Source organism: Macaca nemestrina, chromosome 18, assembly GCF_043159975.1.
Source record: "Macaca nemestrina isolate mMacNem1 chromosome 18, mMacNem.hap1, whole genome shotgun sequence".
Taxonomy (NCBI): domain Eukaryota; kingdom Metazoa; phylum Chordata; class Mammalia; order Primates; family Cercopithecidae; genus Macaca; species Macaca nemestrina.
In genome coordinates, this window is record NC_092142.1 from 28,488,146 (window position 1) to 28,506,841 (window position 18,696).

General features: G+C 48.9%; 1 long non-coding RNA gene across 1 annotated transcript; it reads right to left on the reverse strand.

Moving 5' to 3' along the window:
- Window positions 1-5,083: 5,083 nt before the first annotated feature.
- Window positions 5,084-18,468, reverse strand: LOC139359862 (uncharacterized). The gene is made up of 3 exons (XR_011616374.1): window positions 18,062-18,468; window positions 6,691-6,820; window positions 5,084-5,436 (listed from the first exon to the last, which is right to left on the reverse strand). It is a non-coding gene; the product is annotated as an uncharacterized lncRNA (long non-coding RNA).
- Window positions 18,469-18,696: the final 228 nt, after the last annotated feature.

Sequence of the window (18,696 nt, forward strand, 5' to 3'; positions counted from 1 at the left end):
GGCTGCTTTCCGCTGTTCGACTCTGGCAGGCTCAGGCAATCACTGAAGGAGGGAACGATTTGAGCGTTGGAACCACTCTGGCCAAGCTAGAGTTGAGATTATCCTGAGTTCCTTTTAGTGGCGTTCTCAGAGCATCGTTGACTTTGGAGAACGGATATCTTCTTTGTTTGCCCTTTAGGGCAGGGAATTATTGTTATCATTTCCTGGGGGCAGGCGCCATGCCCAGCATATTACATATTTCATCTTTATTCTTTTTTATTTTTATTTATTTATTTATTTTTGAGACAGAGTCGTGCTCTGTCGCCCAGGCTGGAATGCAGCGGCAAAATCTCGGCTCACTGCAACTTCCGCCTCCCACGTTCAAGCGATTCTTCTACCTCAGCCTCCCGAGTAACTGAGATTACAGGTGCGTTCCACCACGCCCGACTAATATTCGTATTTTTTAGTAGAGATGGGGTTTCACCATGTTAGCCAGGCTGGTCTCGAACTTCTGACCTCAAGTGATCCACCCACCTCGGCCCCACGAAGTGCTAGGATTACAGGCGTGAGCCACTGTGCCTAGCCTTATTTTTATTTTTTTTGAGATAAGGTCTCACTCTGTCACCCAGGCTGGAGGGAATGCAGTAGTGCAATCTCAGCTCACTGCAGCCTCTGACTCCTGGGCTCTACAATCGTCCCGCCTCGGCCTTCAGAGTAACTGGGACTACTGCTGTGCAGTACCACGTCTGGCTAATTTTTTATATTATTTGTTGAGTCAGGGTTTCCCTGCGTTGCCCAGGCTGGTCTCGAACCCCTTGGCTAAGTGATCCTCCTGCCTGGTCCTCCCAAAGTGCTGGGATTACAGGTATGAGCCACAGCACCGGGGCCATTAGTTACTCCTTTTTTTTTTTTTTTCTTTTTCCCAAAGTCTCGCTCTGTCTCCCAGGCTGGGGTGCAGTGGTGCAATCTCAGCTCACTGAAAGCTCTGTCTCCCGGGTTTAGGCCATTCTCCTGCCTCAGCCTCCTGAGTAGCTGGGACTACAGGCGCCCAACACCATGCCCGGCTAATTTTTTGTATTTTTTAGTAGAGACAGGGTTTCACCGTGTTAGCCAGGATGGTCTCGATCTCCTGACCTCGTGATCTGCCCACCTCCGTCTCCTAAAGTGCTGGGATTACAGGCATGAGCCACCGCACCCAACCCAAATTTTTTTTTTTTTTTTTTTTTTTTTTTGAGACTGGACCTCATTCCACTGCCCAGGCTGGAGTGAAGGCACACAGCACAGTGCTCTGCTAACTTTTTGTATTTTTGGTAGAGACGGGATTTCACCATGTTTCCCAGGCTGGTCTCCAACTCCTGAGCTCAAGCAATCCGCCCACCTCCGTCTCCCTAAGTGCTGGAATTACAGGTGTGAGCCACCACACCCAGCCCATTATTAATTCTTTACTAGCATTTTGTGCACCAATGGTTATCATCCTGGTTCTACTAATGAAGAAATGATCTCAGAGGGATTCCATGAGTTTCCAGGGCCATACTGCTAGTAAGAAGGAGGAACAAAGATTTAATCCTGGGGCAGACAGAGCCTTTATTCATACCACTGATAGGCACCCTTCCTTCACAGTATCCTAATTTGCTTGCTAAACCAGGAATCCACCTGAGCTCTTCTTCTCAAGTTCAATATTCTGCATAATCTCCCTATATTATTTTCACCTGACATTTGTTCGGTTCCAAAGCATAGTGCTAGGCAACTGGGAGAGCCTACAGAAATAAGTCATAGGCCATGCTTTGAATGGAGCTTACAGTCTAGTAAGGCATATAAATTCACAATGAATCATAACTGAATGATACAAGCATGTATGTGAAAGGCACTAAACTGAAAATTGCTGATGGAACAAGCCAGCACCCACCTCATTAGCCCCCACTTCTTGTTTTTTTTTTTTTTTTTTGAGACGGAGTCTTGCTCTGTCAGCCAGACTAGAGTGCAGTGGTGTGAACTCAGCTCACTGCAACCTCTGCCTCCCAGGTTCAAGCGATTCTCCTGCCTCAGCCTCCCAAGTAGCTGAGATTACAGGCACCCGCCACCGTGCCTGGCTAATTTTTGTATTTTTAGTAGAGATGGGGTTTCACCATCTTGGCCAGGCTGGTCTCGAACTCCTGACCTCATGATCCACCTGCCTCTGCCTCCTAAAGTGTTGGATTACAGGCATGAGCCACCACGCCGGGCCTAGCCCCCACTTCTGTGTATGTGTCATACTGCAGAGTTTCACCAGCTCAATGCCACCCCCAAGGGTCCTGTGGGCAGGAGAATATACCATTTGCCACATCTCTTAGCTAGCGACATGCACATCTATCTCTTTAACCCTTTAATCAATATTGTAAAGCACATACTATGGGCAAAACACTAACCTCAAAGCTTTCAAGGAATAAAGACAATATGGCAGGAAAAGTCACAAAATTAGAAAACAGTGAGGCCAGGAGCAGTGGCTCACACCTGTAATCCCAGTTGTTTGGGGAGCCAAGGCAGGTAGATCACACGTGAGGCCAGGAGTTCAAGACCAGCCTGGCCAACATGGCAAAACCCTGTCTCTACTAAAAATACAAAAATTAGCCGGGCATGGTAGCACATGCCTATAGTCCCGGCTACTTGGGATGTTGAGGCATGAGAATTGTTTTTTGTTTTGTTTTGAGGTGGAGGTTTGCTCTTGTCCCCCAGGCTGGAGTGCAATGGCGTGATCTTGGTTCACCGAAACCTCTGCCTCCCGGGTTCAAACGATTCTCCTGCCTCAGCCTCCCAAATAGCTGGGATTACAGGCATGTGCCACCACACCGGCTAATTTTGTATTTTTAGTAGAGATGGGATTTCTCCATGTTGGTCAGGCTGGTCTCAAACTCCCGGCCTCGGGTGATCTGCCTGCCTCGACCTCCCAAAGTGCTGGGATTACAGGCATGAGCCACCAAGCCCAGCCGAAGAGAACTGTTTGAACCTGGAAGGCTGAGATTGCAGTGATCCAAGATGGTGTTACTGCACTCCAGTCTGGGTGACAGAGTAAGACTAAGTCTCAAAAAAGAAAAAAGAAAAGAAAAGGAAGGAGAAGAAAGAAGAAGAAGGAGGAGGAGGAGGCAGCAGTGAGATATTCAGAGGAAGGAGATGTTTGAACAGAGGTGGTGGAAAAAAACTACAGTTACAGGCTAGGTGTGGTGGCTAACGACTATAATCCCAGCACTTTGGGAGGCCGAGGTGGGGGGATTGCTTGAGCCCAGGAGTTCAAGACGACTGTGGGCAACATGGCGAAACCCTGTCTCTACAAAAAAATACAAAAACTAGCTAGGCATGGTATTGGACACCTATAGTCCCAGCTACTTGGGAAGCTGAGGTGGGAGGATCGCTTGAGACCTGGGAGGTCAAGGCTACAGTAAGCCAAGATTGCACCACTGCACTCCAGCCTGGGCGAAAGAATGAGACTCTGTCTCAGAAAAAAAAAAAAGGCAGGGGCTTTAGCCTCCTAATTGTGGCTAGGTGTGTGGGCATGGTGGCCCATGCCTGTAGCCCCAGCCCTTTGGGAGGCTAAGGCGAGAGGATGGCTTGATTCCAGGAGTTCAAGGCTGCAGTGAACTATGATTATTACACCACTGTGCTCCAGCGTGGTCAAGAGAGTGAGCCTCTGTGCTTAAATAAACAAAAACAAAAACAAACAAACAAACAAAACTGGGCCACATGAATCTGTTAAGAAAAGTCAGGCCGGTCAGGCATGGTGGCTCACACCGGTAATCCATCCCAGCACTTTAGGAGGCCAAGGCGGGTGGATCACCTGAGGTCAGGAGTTCAAGACCAGCTTGACCCACATGGTGAAACCCCGTCTCTACTAAATACAAAAAATTAGCTGGGAGTGGTGGTGCATGCCTGTAATCCCAGCTACTTGGAAGACTGAGGCAGGAGAATCGCTTGAACCGGGGAGGCTGAGGTTGCAGTGAGCCGAGATTGCACCATTGCACTCCAGCCTGGGCAACAAGAGTGAAACTCCGTCTCAAAAAAGAAAAGAAAAGTCAGGCCAGACACGGTGGTTCGTGCCTATAATCCCAGCACTTTGGGAGGCCAAGGAGGGCGAATCATCTGAGGTCAGGAATTCAAGACCAGTCTGACTAACATGGTGAAACCCTGTCTCTACTAAATACAAAAAATTAGGCGGGCATGATGGCACGTGCCTGTAATCCCAGCTACTTGGGAGGCTGAGGCAGGAGAATTGTTTGAACCCGGGAGGCAGAGGTTGCAGTGAGCTGAGATCACACCATTGCAAACCAGCCTAGGGGATAAAGCGAGACTCCGTCTAAAAAAGGAAAAGCCAAGCTTTTATTTATTTTTTTCTTTTTTTTTTTTTTTTTTTTTTTTTTTTGAGACGGAGTCTTGCTCTGTAGCCCAGGCTGGAGTGCAGTGGCCGGATCTCAGCTCACTGCAAGCTCCGCCTCCCGGGTTTACGCCATTCTCCTGCCTCAGCCTCCGGAGTAGCTGGGACTACAGGCGCCCGCCACCTCGCCCGGCTAGTTTTTTGTATTTTTTAGTAGAGACGGGGTTTCACGGTGTTAGCCAGGATGGTCTCGATCTCCTGACCTCGTGATCCGCCTGTCTCGGCCTCCCAAAGTGCTGGGATTACAGGCTTGAGCCACCGCGCCCGGCCTTTTTCTTCTTTTTTTAAGCAGGAGAAGCAGATGCCACACTCTGAGCAGGACTGAGGCTTCTCACCTGTATGTGTGTGCCTATGAATGGCCAAGGGAGCCTCTTTGGTGCATGCGCCACACGCAGTCAAAGCACCAGTAGGGCTTCTCTCCTGTGTGGATAAGCTGGTGCTGGAGCAAGTTTCCCAGTCAGCAAGGGGAGTGCCACACTGTAGGCAGTGGTGGCAGTGTTCACCCAAGTGCATGTGCCTGGTGGTCGCCACAAGGAAGGGGAATGCAAACTGGCACCCACATCTGTGCACACATCCGCATATGCGCATGGACAGCGCCCTCCTCAGGTGGAAGAGGTGGTTGCAGTCAGAGACTGCAGAGCTCGTCCCCTGTGTGGGGACAGCTGGTGCTGGACCAGGTGAACTCTCTGGGAGAATTAGACACTGCATGACCCACAGATGTGGCTGTCGGTTCGGGACTGAATGAAGGAGGATGAACGCAGAAATGAAGACAAAGAAAAGGATCTGTTTTAAAGAAGGAGTCGGGGGCTCCCTCCTTCTAGGGAATAAGGGCCCTGAGCTTCTACAGCCCTTCATATTTATTAGGTAGAATCAACAGGGAGGAAGAGGTAATGGTTGGTCAGCTGCTTGATTTATCACAGGCTCACATAATTGCTTTCTTTATACAACAGGCTCCAGATGTTCCTATAGATAACTACAAGGAACACTTCACCTGGTGCGTGACTGTCCTCAGCATTTCTTCTGGTGGCAGACATAGCTGTCAGCTTGCCAACATCCTACATATATGAGAACAGTTTGCTGTTTGCTCATATAGACTCCAGTGGTATACTGAGTTGGTCACAACCCTCATTCTTTCAGCCTCCAACATCTCCCCCTTTCTGTTTTTGCATTAATTGAATAAAGGTAATTGCAGGCTGTGCAGCTCTCAATTGCCAGCTGGTGGTCCAGCTGATTTTACAGACTATGAACAAAAAACAGAAACATAACATTTTTCTGATAATTACAAAAAAGACATTGAGGTGCTGTTTGAAGTAGGTCCAAGGATTAAGGCTCTCTAAACCTTGCTGGAATTCTGCCCAAGATTTTAAAGAGGGCTGAAATTCTTGAGTTTGCTTATTCAAGTTAAGGATTCTACTTTGTAAATCATTTATATCAGAAGTAACATTGGATGTAAAAGCTCCCTGTAAATGGGCCTTTACAAGGTTCCACGGATATTTACTTTGATTGTATTCCAAATTGGTTACGCAAATATGAGTATGGTTAAAATGACAACGCAATTGCTGCTGCCACTGCAAACTTTGTACTTGTTCTCCTAGCCACAGAACAGAGTCTTTAACATTGCCACTTCTGTCTGTATCTCAGTGTTAATTTTATTTTGAAGCATCCATGCCTGGTCGGCTATATGCGTCCAATTTTCTACATATTGAGCTGTTTAAATGGAGCTGTGCAGCACTACTGAGGACACCACAACAGAGGTTATTAATGTAACTAAGGAGACTATAGCAAAAATTATCATGCCTAAGGCTCTCCGAGCATGATGAGTAAGCTGAGTAAGAAGGAGTTTTACAAAATATAAAGCGGGCCGGGCGTGGTGGCTCAAGCCTGTAATCCCAGCACTTTGGGAGGCCGAGACGGGCAGATCACGAGGTCAGGAGATCGAGAGACCATCCCGGCTAACACGGTGAAACCCCATCTCTACTAAAAAATACAAAAAAACTAGCCGGGCGAGGTGGCGGGCGCCTGTAGTCCCAGCTACTCGGGAGGCTGAGGCAGGAGAATGGCGTGGACCCGGGAGGCAGAGCTTGCAGTGAGCTGAGATCCGGCCACTGCACTCCAGCCTGGGCGGCAGAGCGAGACTCCGTCTCAAGAAAAAAAAAAAGAAAAAAAAAAAAGAACTAACCTGAGCACCAGATTGTTTAAGTAAAACTTTAAGCAACTGCACATAATGTTGCTTCTCAAAAGACAAATTCTGCCCCACATTACCCTGATTCAGAAACGTCCCACTCCCAGTATCTCTTTAGCTCACTGACCTTATATCCTCTGCAGGCAGATTTGTCCAGGGGTTTCTCGTTCGTCCGGTCAGTTTCACTTTCTCTGCTCCAGCAGGCCTTCTTCCTTCATGTCCCTGATCCGGAGCCACTTGTGGCTGTTGGTTCGGGACTGAACGAAAGCGCACAAACGCAGAAATGAAGACAAAGACAAAAGGATCTGTTTTAAGGAAGGGGTCCGGGGGCTCCTTGCTTCTAGGGAATAAGGGCCCTGAACTTCTACAGCCCTTCGTATTTATTAGGTAGAATCAACAGAGAGGAAGAGGTAATGGTTGGTCAGCTGCTTGATTTATCACAGGCTCACATAATTGCTTTCTTTATACAACAGACTCCAGATGTTCCTATAGATAACCGCAAGGAACACTGCACCTGCGGCGTGACCGTCCTCAGCGTTCCTTCTGGCGGCAGATGCAGTTGTCAGCTTGCCAACATCCTGCATTCATGAGAACAGTTTGCTGTTTGCTCATATAGCCTCCAGTGGTATACTGAGTTGGTCATGAACCTCATTCTTTTGGCCTCCAACACACAAACAAGGGGACGGTCACCAGAGTGGATTTCCTGGTATCAGACCAACAGTGAGGTGGAGGCAAAGAGCTGCCCATGATCAAGACATGCCTAGGGCTTCTCCCTTATGTGTTTGCTTGTGGGTGGCCAGAGCCCCACTTGTTCGAACGCAGTGGCCACTCTGCGGGCAGCAGCGGGGTGTCTCACCTGTGTGGACGAACGAGCGGATGCTACAGCAGACCCTTACCCTGAGGGGGTGGGCAGTTACAGGGAAGAGCTGCTCCAGTAAGTAGATTTGGAGGGGCTGCCCAGGAAGAGGAGGGAGCCGAAGCTGCTGGAGCCTGAATGCACTGTCACCCCATGGCTGAGGAGCCCCCAGGCCATGTCTGGCCACAGGCCCTGCAGAGAGGGCCCTTGGCTTCTCCAGGGGTCCTGCCACCCGTGACATGCTGGCCACTTCCTCGCACAGGCTAGATTCAGTTTCTTGACCCCCATTTCTTTATTATTTGTTTGTTTGGTTGCTATTTCTATTTTTTCCTTTGCATTTTTTTATTTTTTAATTCTCTCCTTTTTTCTTGTTTTGCTTTTGACCATCATTTCTTCCTTCTATTCTTTCTTATTCTTGTTTTGCAGAGACAAGAGAATTGGAACTAAGAATTATAAGGTGGTCTGGACATGGCAGTTCAACTTACTGGAGCCCTGGAATTGGAGACCATCCTGGCCAACATGGTGAAACCCCATCTCTACTAAAAATATGAAAATCAGCCCAGCATGGTGGCAGGCACCTGTAATCCCAGTTACTTGGGAGGCTGAGGCAGGAGAATCCCTTGAACGCAGGAGATGGAAGTTGCAGTGAGCCAAGCTCGAGCCACTGCACTTCAGCCTGGGTGACAGCAAGACTCTGTCTCAAAAAAAAAAAAAGGACCAGGTGTGGTGGCTCACGCCTGTATTCCTAGCACTTTGCGAGGCTGAGGCGGGTGAATCACCTGAAGTCAGGAGTTCAAGACCAGCTTGGCCAACATGGTGAAACCCCATCTCTACTAAAAATACAAAAAAAATAGCAGGGCTTGGTGGCTCACGCCTGTAATCCCAACTACTCAGGAGGCTGAGGAAGGAGAGTTGCTTGAACCCAGGAGGTGGAGGTTGCAGTGAGCTGAGATGGCACCACTGTACTCCAGCCTGTGCAACAGGATTGAGTCTCCATCCCCCCCCCCCCCCCGCAAAAAAAAGGCCGGACGCAGTGGCTTATGCCTGTAATCCCAGCACTTTGGGAGGCCGAGGCGGGCGGATCACAAGGTCGAGTTAAGACCAGCCTGACCAACATGGTGAAACCCTGCCTCTACTAAAACTACAAAAAAAATTAGCCGGGCGTGGTGGTGTGCACCTGTAATCCCAGCTACTCAGGAGGCTGAGGCAGAAGAATCTCTTGAACCCAGGAGGCAGAGGTTGCAGTGAGCCGAGATTGCACCACTGCACTCCAGTCAAGGCGACAGAGTGAAACTCCAGTCTCAAAAAACAAACAAACGAAAACTTAAATGTGGGCATTTTCATGGAAACAGATTTCTCAGAAAACTGACATCTCAACAGAACACCAGAAGCACCTGTTTCCACCCTAAGTGCCAAGTCACCAAATTATTTACATACAGAAAGTTCTGGAAAGCTTCTAATGTCAAGTTACGCCACGAGAAACAAGGGCAGGCCCACAAACCTGGCTCGGTGAACTCTGGCCCCTCTGAGGCCAGCCAGGAGGAGCACGCAGATCTTCTAAGCTTAGGGTATTCAAAGCCAAAATTCAGGTTGGGTGCAGTGGCTCACACCTTAATCCCAGCACTTTGGGAGGCTGAGGCAGTGGATTGCTTGAGTCCAGGGGTTCAAGACCAGCCTGGCCAACATGGTGAAATCCCATGTCTACTAAAAATATAAAAATTAGCCAGGTGTGGTGGCACAGGTCTGTAATTCCAGCTACTCAGGAGGCTGAGGCAGGAGAATTGCATGAGCCTGGGACACAAAGGTTGCAGTGAGCCGAGATGGTGCCACTGCACTTCCATGCCCACTCCAGCTTGGGTATCTCGTAAAAAAAAAAAAAAAAAAAAAGAAAGAAAAGAAAGAAAGAAAGAAAAGAATAGGCCGGGCGCGGTGGCTCACGCCTGTAATCCCAGCACTTTGGGAGGCCGAGGCGGGCGGATCACAAGGTCAGGAGATCGAGACCACGGTGAAACCCCGTCTCTACTAAAAATACAAAAAATTAGCCGGGCGCGGTTGTGGGCGCCTGTAGTCCCAGCTACTCGGGAGGCTGAGGCAGGAGAATGGCGTGAACCCGGGAGGCGGAGCTTGCAGTGAGCCGAGATCGCGCCACTGCACTCCAGCCTGGGCTGGGCGACAGAGCGAGACTCCGTCTCAAAAAAAAAAAAAAAAAAAAGAAAGAAAAGAATAAGGCCTACTTTGAAAGATGCCAAGTGAAATTTAGAAGACATCAAGTGGGTAAAACCGCATTACTATGCTCAGAGATGCTTGGTGATAAAGGATAAAAATAAATACAACACATGCAAATACAGGATGATAGTGTGTGCAACAAACAGAGCTATCATTTGTCAGATTGCTTATGCCCTTCTATACGGTGGTGGCTCATGCCTGTAATCCCAACACTTTGGGAGGCCAAGGTGGGCGATCACGAGGTCAGGAGTTTGCGACCAGCCTGACCAACATGGTGAAACCCCCGTTTCTGCTAAAAATATAAAAATTGGCCGGGCGCGGTGGCTCACGCCTGTAATCCCAGCACTTTGGGAGGCCGAGGCGGGCGGATCACAAGGTCAGGAGATCGAGACCATGGTGAAACCCCGTCTCTACTAAAAATAGAAAAAATTAGCCGGGCACAGTGGCGGGCGCCTGTAGTCCCAGCCAATCGGGAGGCTGAGGCCGGAGAATGGTGTGAACCCGGGAGTCGGAGCTTGCAGTGAGCCGAGATTGTGCCACTGCACTCTAGCCTGGGCGACAGAGCGAGACTCCGTCTCAAAAAAAAAAAAAAAAAAAAAATTAGCCAGGCATGGTGGCGTGTGTCTGTAATCCCAGTTACTCAGGAGGCTGAGGCAGGAAAGAATCACTTGAACCCGGGAGGCAGAGGTTGCAGTGAGCCGAGATTGCTGCACTGCACTCCAGCCTGGGCGACAGAGCAAAACTCCATCTCAAAAAAATAAAATAAAATAAAAAATAAAGCAATAGGGCACGGTGGCGTGCACCTGTATTCCCAGTTACTCAGGAGGCTGAGAGGGATCACTTGAGCCCAGAGGTTCAAGGATACAATGGGCTATGATTGTGCCACTGCACTCCAGCCTGGGCAACTAAGGGAGACCCTGTCTCTCAAATAAAACAAACAAACAAATAAAGTGATTGTTTTCCGCAGGGATGATTAAGGTGAAGCTGTCATCAATATTCAAAAATATATACTTTCCTCATCCTCATTATAATGGCAACTATTAGAAACATCAGGCCAGGTGCCATGGCTCATGCCTGTAATCGCAACACTTTGGGAAGCCGAGGCAGGTGGATCACGAGGTCAGGAGTTCGAGACTGGCCTGGCCAACATGGTGAAACCCCGTCTCTACTAAAAATACAAAAATTAGCCTGGCATGGTGGTGTGTGCCTGTAATCCCAGCTACTCAGGAGGCTGAGGCCGGAGAATCGCTTGAGCCCGGGAGGCAGAGGTTGCAGTGAGCCGAGATCACCCCACTGCACTCCAGCCTGGGCCACAGAGTGAGACTCTGTCTCAAAACAACAACAACAACAAAAAAGAAAGTAGAGTCTCAAAGAGATTTGTACACCCATGTTCATAGCATTGTTTAAAAGAGCTAAAAGATGGAAGCAACCCAAGGGTGCATCACCAGGTGTGGTGGCTCACGCCTGTAATCTGAGCACTTTGGGAGGCCGAGGCGGGTGGACCACTTGAGGTCAGCAGTTTGAGACCAGCCTGGCCGGTCTCATGGTGAAACCCCGTCTCTATTAAAAATACAAAAAAAATTAGCCGGGCGTGGTGGCGGGCACCTGTAATCCCAGCACTTTGGGAGGCCGAGGCTAGTGGATCACAAGGTCAGGAGATCGAGACCATCCTGGCTAACACGGTGAAACCCCGTCTCTACTAAAAATACAAAAAAATTAGCCGGGCGTGGTGGCGGGCGCCTGTAGTCCCAGCTACTCGGGAGGCTGAGGCAGGAGAATGGTGTTAATCCGGGAGGCAGAGCTTGCAGTGAACCAAGATCCCGCCGCTGCACTCCAGCCTGGGAGACAGAGCGAGACTCCGTCTCAAAAAAAAAAAAAAAAAAAAAAAATTAGCTGGGCATGGTGGTACGTACCTGTAGTCCCAGCTACTCGGGAGACTGAGGCAGGAGAATCGCTTGAACCTGGGAGGTAGAGGTTGCAGGGAGCCGAAATCGGGCCACTGCACTCCAGCCTGGACGACAGAGGGAAACTCTGTCTCAATAAAAAGAAAGAAAAAAGAAAACAATTGTCTTTGCTTTCCTCTTTCCCCTGTGCTTCTCCTCCACCCAAAGGAACAGATTGTCTCTTTACTCCTAAAGGCGTACAGCGGACCCTCATTCCATAATTCACCCCCTTTACAGGCTATGAGTCACAGGAAATGCAATAGGTTCATTCACAGTTCAGAGGGAGGACATCAGGCCTTGTAATCAGGGGAACCTCCTTTGAACTCTGGCTCCACCTGGCGGCAGCTGTTGGAAGTAAGCAAGTTGGGGGGTTCTTCATCTGTGAAGCTGGGCTCTTGCTACCTACTTCACAGAAATGTCATATGAGATTTAAATGCATTACCTGTGTAAAGTATAGGGTCTATGGTAGGCAGTTATTTCCAAAGGGTTATCTGAGGGAGACAGAGCTTGGCCAACAAGAAGAATGCTTCCTAATATGTTCTGCTATCTCTAAGCAATGAGACACACCACAGTATATATTCTTGGAGAAGCCTTGAAGGTTGATGATCATGTTTTCGGGATGCAGTGACTGTGATGACCAGCACAATAAGCCTCAGCATTCACATTGTAATTGAGCTCATTCAAGCAAAGCTATTTTCAGTAGGGACTGTCCCTTCTAGAGAGCATGCACATTTTCATTTTACCAGTCCTCAAACTGATCCTTTCCTCATATTATAGTAGTAAAAACACACTCCTGGGTGAAGATGTAAGATGCTGAATGAGGAGGTATGAACAAGCATATACAGCTACTGCGCATGTGCACCCACAGGACCACCCAGAACAAGCTTACTAGTGACACTTTTTCCCATCCCCTTATGAATAATCGTGTGAGACTCCCATGAAGGGACTCTCCCTAGTGTCAGTCTTTGCTGTCTAATCCTTACCAGCAACCCGAGCTGAATCCTCACACTCTTAGGGTGTCCTGTCTATTCTACACCTAACTTTTTTTTTCTTTAAGACAGAGTCTCACTGTGTCACCCAGGCTGGAGTGCAGAGATGTGATTTCGCCTCACTACAACCTCTGCATTCCGGACTCAAGCAATCCTCCCACCTCAGCCTCCTGAATAGCTGGGACTACAGGTGTGCGCCACCACACACAGCTAATTTTTCTATTCTTAGTAGAAACGGGTTGCCCAGGCTGTGGCATCTAACTTACGAAATATTTTTTCTTTTGCAATAAATTACTCTATGCTACACTTTTTTTGTTGTGTCTCTTGTTTAAATTCTTTTAAACCAAGAAGAACCGAGATATCACAACAGCCGTCAACAGAAGTACAGTCGGCTTTAGTGTTCCATCCTTTGGCTACTAGGGTATCTCCCGTTTCCATCACTCTCTCAGGCTGATTCATTTAGACTTCTGGAAGATATCACCCTCAATCTGGATAAAAGAACTGAGATCCCAACTCTTGTGGTACTGTGTGTGCATGTGTGTGTGTGAGAGAGAGAGAGGAGAGACAGACACAGGGTCTCACTCCATTGCCCAGGCTGCAGTGTAGTGGTGCAATCACAGTTGACTGCAGCCTTGACTTCTTAGGCTCAAGTGATCCTCCCACCTCAGCCTACCAAGAAGCTGGGACTACAGGCATGCACCACCACACCCAGCTAATTTTTGCATTTTTTGTAGGGACCTGGTTTCATCATATTGCCCAGGCTGGTCTTGAACTTCGGAGCTCAAGTGATCCTCCTGCCTAGGCCTCCCAATCCCTGGGATTACAGGCATGAGCCACCGTGCCCGGCCCATTCTAATCTTTTTTAATGACTGGCCCAGGAAACACTGATCTTCACCTTGGAGGGATTCCAGGCGTGGACTGACCTTCACAACTCTCCCACTCCAACTAAAAGCAATGTACCTAAAGCTTCAAACACTTAAGTCATCTTTGGGCCCCTTTCCGAAGAGCTTATGTTTCCTTGAGAATTCCCATTTACAAAGCAAACTTAACCTCTGCTCCTCACTGGCAAGAGACTTAGCTTTTCTGCTTTAAGTTCCAAGGATAATAATTTCTCTCTCTAAGAGCTGTCACGAAGATTAAGTGTGATAATTAAAGGTACCCTCTTTAAAAAGAATGTGGTACATGGCCGTGCGCGGTGGCTCACTCCTGTAATCCCAGCAATTTGGGAGGCCGAGGCAGGCGGATCTCGAGGTCAGGAGATCGAGACCATCCTGGCTAACACAGTGAAACCCCGTCTCTACTAAAAATACAAAAAAATTAGCCGGGCGTGGTGGCGGGCGCCTGTAGTCCCAGCTACTTGGGAGGCTGAGGCAGGGGAATGGCATGAACCCGGGAGGCGGAGCTTGCAGTGAGCCGAGATGGCGCCACTGCACTCCAGCCTGGGTGACAGAGCAAGACCCCGTCTCGAAAAAAAAGAATGTGGTACAAGACCTGAGTTCAGTTACATACTAAACAAAATGTAGCTGGCCAGGCGCGGTGGCTCAAACCTGTAATCCAGGACTTTGGGAGGCCGAGACAGGCGGATCACGACGTCTGGCTAATCCGGTGAAACCCCGTCTCTACTAAAAAATACAAAAAAACTAGCCGGGCGAGGTGGCGGGCACCTGTAGTCCCAGCTACTCAGGAGGCTGAGGCAGGAGGATGGCGTAAACCCGAGAGGCAGAGCTTGCAGTGAGCTGAGATCCCGCCACTGCATTCCAGCCTGGGCAACAGAGCCAGACTCCGTCTAAAAACAACAACAACAACAACAACAAAAAAAAAGCAAAAATTAGTCAAGCAGGGTAGCACGCGCCTGTAATCCCAGCTACACAGGAAGCTGAGGCAGGAGAAAATACAAAAATTAGCCAGATGTGGTGGTGCTCATCTGTAGAAAAAAGTAAAAATTAAATAAATGTAGTTTTCCTCCCTACCCGTACATTGCAGCCCTCTCTCTCTGTATCATTCACAGGGAAAGGGGCGAGTGGAGAAAAGATTTAGTCGTGTTACATTTATTTATTTACTTATTTATTTAGAGATAGAATCTCACTCTGTCACCCAGGCTGGAGTGCAGTGGCAGGATCCCGGCCCACTGCAACCTCCACCTCCCAGGTTCAAGCAATTCTCCTGTGTCAGCCTCCTGAGTAGCTGGAACTGCCGGTGCATGCCAACATGCCCAGCTAATTTTTGTATTTTTAGTAGAGATGAGGTTTCACCATGTTGGTCAGGCTGGTCTCGAACTCCTAACCTCAGGTGATCTGCCCATCTCAGCCTCCCAAAGTGCTGAGATTACAGGCATGAGTCACCGTGCCTGGCCAGTTGTGTTACTTTTAGAAACCCATTGATATACAAATAAATAAACAAAAAAAAAAAAAAAAAGAAGAAGAAGGAAATAGAAACCCATTGTTATATTCCTCAAGCCTGGAAGCAGCCTGGTGCACCTGGAATCTAAGAGAAAGGAAATGCCTAGCAAAGGTACTGAAATTGCCCCAGACAGTTTCTCTAGTGGGAGATCTTTGCAAGTGATGGGCCCTGAGAAGTCTGACCAAGGGTTCTCTTGTCTCAACAGGATCTTTTGGAACCTTCCTTCTCCTTGGGATCCCCAACTTCGGATACCACAGATCTCAGCTTTTTTTGTCCCACCTAAGAGACAAGGTGGTTGGCCAGGCGTGGTAGCTCACACCTGTAATCCCAGCACTTTGAGAAGCTGAGGCAGGCGGATCACAAGGTCAGTAATTCGAGACCAGCCTGGCCAATATGGTGAAACCCCGTCTCTACTAAAAATACAAAAATTAGCTGGGTGTGGTGGAGGGAGCCTGTAGTCTCAGCTACTCAGAAGGCTGAGGCAGGAGAATCGCTTAAACCTGGGAGGCAGAGGTTGCAGTGAGCCAAGATCGCCCCATTGCACTCCAGCCTGGGTGACTGAGCAAGACTCTGTCTCAAAAAAAATTTTTGTTTAATTTAAAAAGTGGTTTGGACTTCTTAGATCCTGAGGGAGAAGAAATTAGGCAGAGCAGGTGTAGGAGACCCAGTGGAAGTCCCCGATGGAGAAGGAGAACAACTCTGACAGGTCCTCAACTAGGTGTTATCAGAACTTTTTTTTTTCCTTCTTAAGAGCCTGGGTTTCACTCTGTTGCCCAGGCTGAAGTGCAATGGCATGATCATAGCTCTCTGTAACCTCAAATTCCTGGGCTCCTGCCATTCTCCTATCTTGGCTTCCCAAAGTGCAAGGATTACAGGCCTGAGCCAACACACCCAGCCAAAACTCTAAAATTTAAACCTTTATTTTAGCCTCAAGCAAGTATTCTGAACCCAGAGACACTGAATTGAAAGAAAACCTTCATTAGGAACTAGGCCTCATTATCTTGCCTTATGTGTTATTTTTCTCTTATATTATGAGTAGAATAATTATATTGTATCACTGTGTTAAAAGCATCAGTTTCTTAAATGCAAACACTAAAGATATATAACTATTTTTGTATTCCTCTTTTGCTTTTGTTTTGTGTGGAGATGGGGTCTCATTGTGTCACTTAGGCTGGGGTGCAGTGGTGCAATCACAGCTCACTACAGCCTCAAACTCCTGGGCTCAAGAGATGCTCCCACTTCAGCCTCCTGAGGAGCTAGGACCACAGGCGCGCACCACCACGCCCAGCTAATTTTTTTTTTTTTTTTCATTTTTGTTTTGTGTTTTGAGATGGAGTCTCGCTCTGTCGCCTAGGCTGGAGTGCAGTGGCGCGATCTCGGTTTACTGCAGCTTCCACCTCCCAGGTTCAAGCAATTCTTCTGCCTCAGTCTTCCAAGTAGCTGGGATTACAGGCTCCCACCATCATGCCTGGCTAATTTTTGTATTTTTAGTAGAAACAGGGTTTCACCATGTTGGCCAGGCTGGTCTCCAACTCCTGGTCTCAAGTGATCTGCCCGCCTGAGCCTCCCAAAGGCCTGGGATTACAGGCGTGAGCCACCATGCCCGGCCTTGTTTGGTTATTTATTTTAAATGTTTGGGTCTTTTTTTTTTTTTTTTTTTTTGAGACGGAGTCTCGCTCTGTCACCCAGGCTGGAGTGCAATGGCACGATCTCAGCTCACTGCAACCTCCACCTCCCGGGTTCAAGAGATTCTCCTGTCTCAGCCTCCAAAGTAGCTGGGATTACAGGCATCCGTCGCCACACTGGGCTAATTTTTTGTATTTTCAGTAGAAACAAGGTTTCACCATGTTGGCCAGGCTGGTTTCAAACTTCTGACCTCAAGTGATCCACCCGCCTTTGCCTTCCAAAATGCTGGGATTACAGGTATGAGCCACTGTGCCCGGCAATGTTTTTTTTTTTTTTCTTTGAGATGGAGTTTCACCCTTGTTGCTCCAGCTGTAGTGCAATGGTGCTATCTCTCTTCCCTGCAAACTCCGCCTCCTGGGTTCAAGCAATTCTCCTGACTCAGCCTCCTGAATCGCTGGTATTACAGGAGCCCGCCACCACGCCCAGCTAATTTTTGTTATTTTTAGTAGAGACGGGATTTCGCCATGTTGGCCAGGCTGGTCTCGAACTCCTGACTTCAGGTGATCCACCTGCCTCGGCCTCCCAAAGCGCTGGGATTACAGGCGTGAGCTACTGCGCCAGCGTCTTTGGCTTTTTTTATTCTGGGCCGGAAGTCATGGTTCGCGCTTGTAATCTCACACGGAGGCTGAGGTGGGAGGCTCCCTTGAGTCCCGGAGTTCGAAACCCTGTCGCTACAAAAAAATAGATAGATAGATAGATAGATAGATAGATAGATAGATAGATAGATAATATATATTATATATATATATATATATACATATTATATAAAGAAGAAGAAATTAGGCGGGCGCGGTGGTGGCGCCTGTGGTCCCAGCAACTCAGGAGGCTGAAGTGGAAGGATCACCTGAGCCAGGGAAGTCGAGGCTGCAGTGAGCCAAGATCACGCCGCTGCACTCGAGCCTGGGCGACAGCCTCAAAAAAAAAAAAAAAGAGTCAGCCTTAACAATAACAAGAAAGGCAATGGTTAGGGCCTCTCTCAACCTTTCATGCCCACTCGGAGCCCCTGAGCGGCCCTTACATTTAAAAGCCCCTTTGGGAGGCTGGGGCTGGCGGATCACTTGAAGTCAGGGTTCAATATCAGCCTGGCCAACATGGTGAGACCCCGTCTCTGTTAAAAATACAAAAATTAGCCTGGCATGGTGGACTCTGGAAGCTGAGGCAGGAGAATTGCTTGAACTCGGGAGGCGGAGGTTGCAGTGAGCCGAGATCGCGCCACTGCACTGCAGCCTGGGTGATAGAGCAAGACTCCATCTAAAAAAAAAAAAAAAAAAAGCCCCTAGAGGACCACTCATTTTTGGATCTGATCCTGAGAAAGTCCCTTAGAAACATGGCGACGCCCGCCTCACCACTTGTTTCCAAAAGCAGTGTAACGCCCTTCGCTCTCTTACTCAAGCTAACCTTACTAAATAAGGCACAGGCTGCCCCTGCCGCTAGCCCTTCTGCGCACTGGCACTGCCCACCCCAACAGGCGACGCGGATCCTGGCCGGTCTCTAGGATCGCGCTCGCTGATAGGACGCTTCCGTTCGAACGTCCAAACAAGGTGCGCGGTGATTGGGCCGTGCTGGGCGGGGACGTTTGAACCGCGGTTGCGTGGGAGTTCCCGAGGCTGGTGTCGTTAGGATCCTGGTGGGCGGTGGGACTTGGGTTGAAAGAAGAGCAAGCAAGCAGACGGGTTCAGGCTCCCGCGGATTCCGAGACTGGACCGTTGGCTGCCCCCACGTGCATTGTAGTGGTCAACGGTGCGGTGGCAGAACCCTGGGGCTCTCCCCGGCGGAACTCGGCCCTGGCTTAGGTCCCAACCACGCTAGAGGGAGGAGGCCGAGCATCCCCCCTCGAAATCGCGAAATCCCAGCCCGACAATGTAGCCACGGAGTCAGAAAGCCGCGTGCGAGCTTGGCACTCACAAAGCCTCGATAACCGTCTATTTTCTCCTGTAAAATAGGATGGACCCCCACAGATCATTGTAAAAGATTCTTAGAAAGAAAAATCCTCCTGGCCCAGGCGCGGTGGCTCACGCCTGTAATCCCAGCAC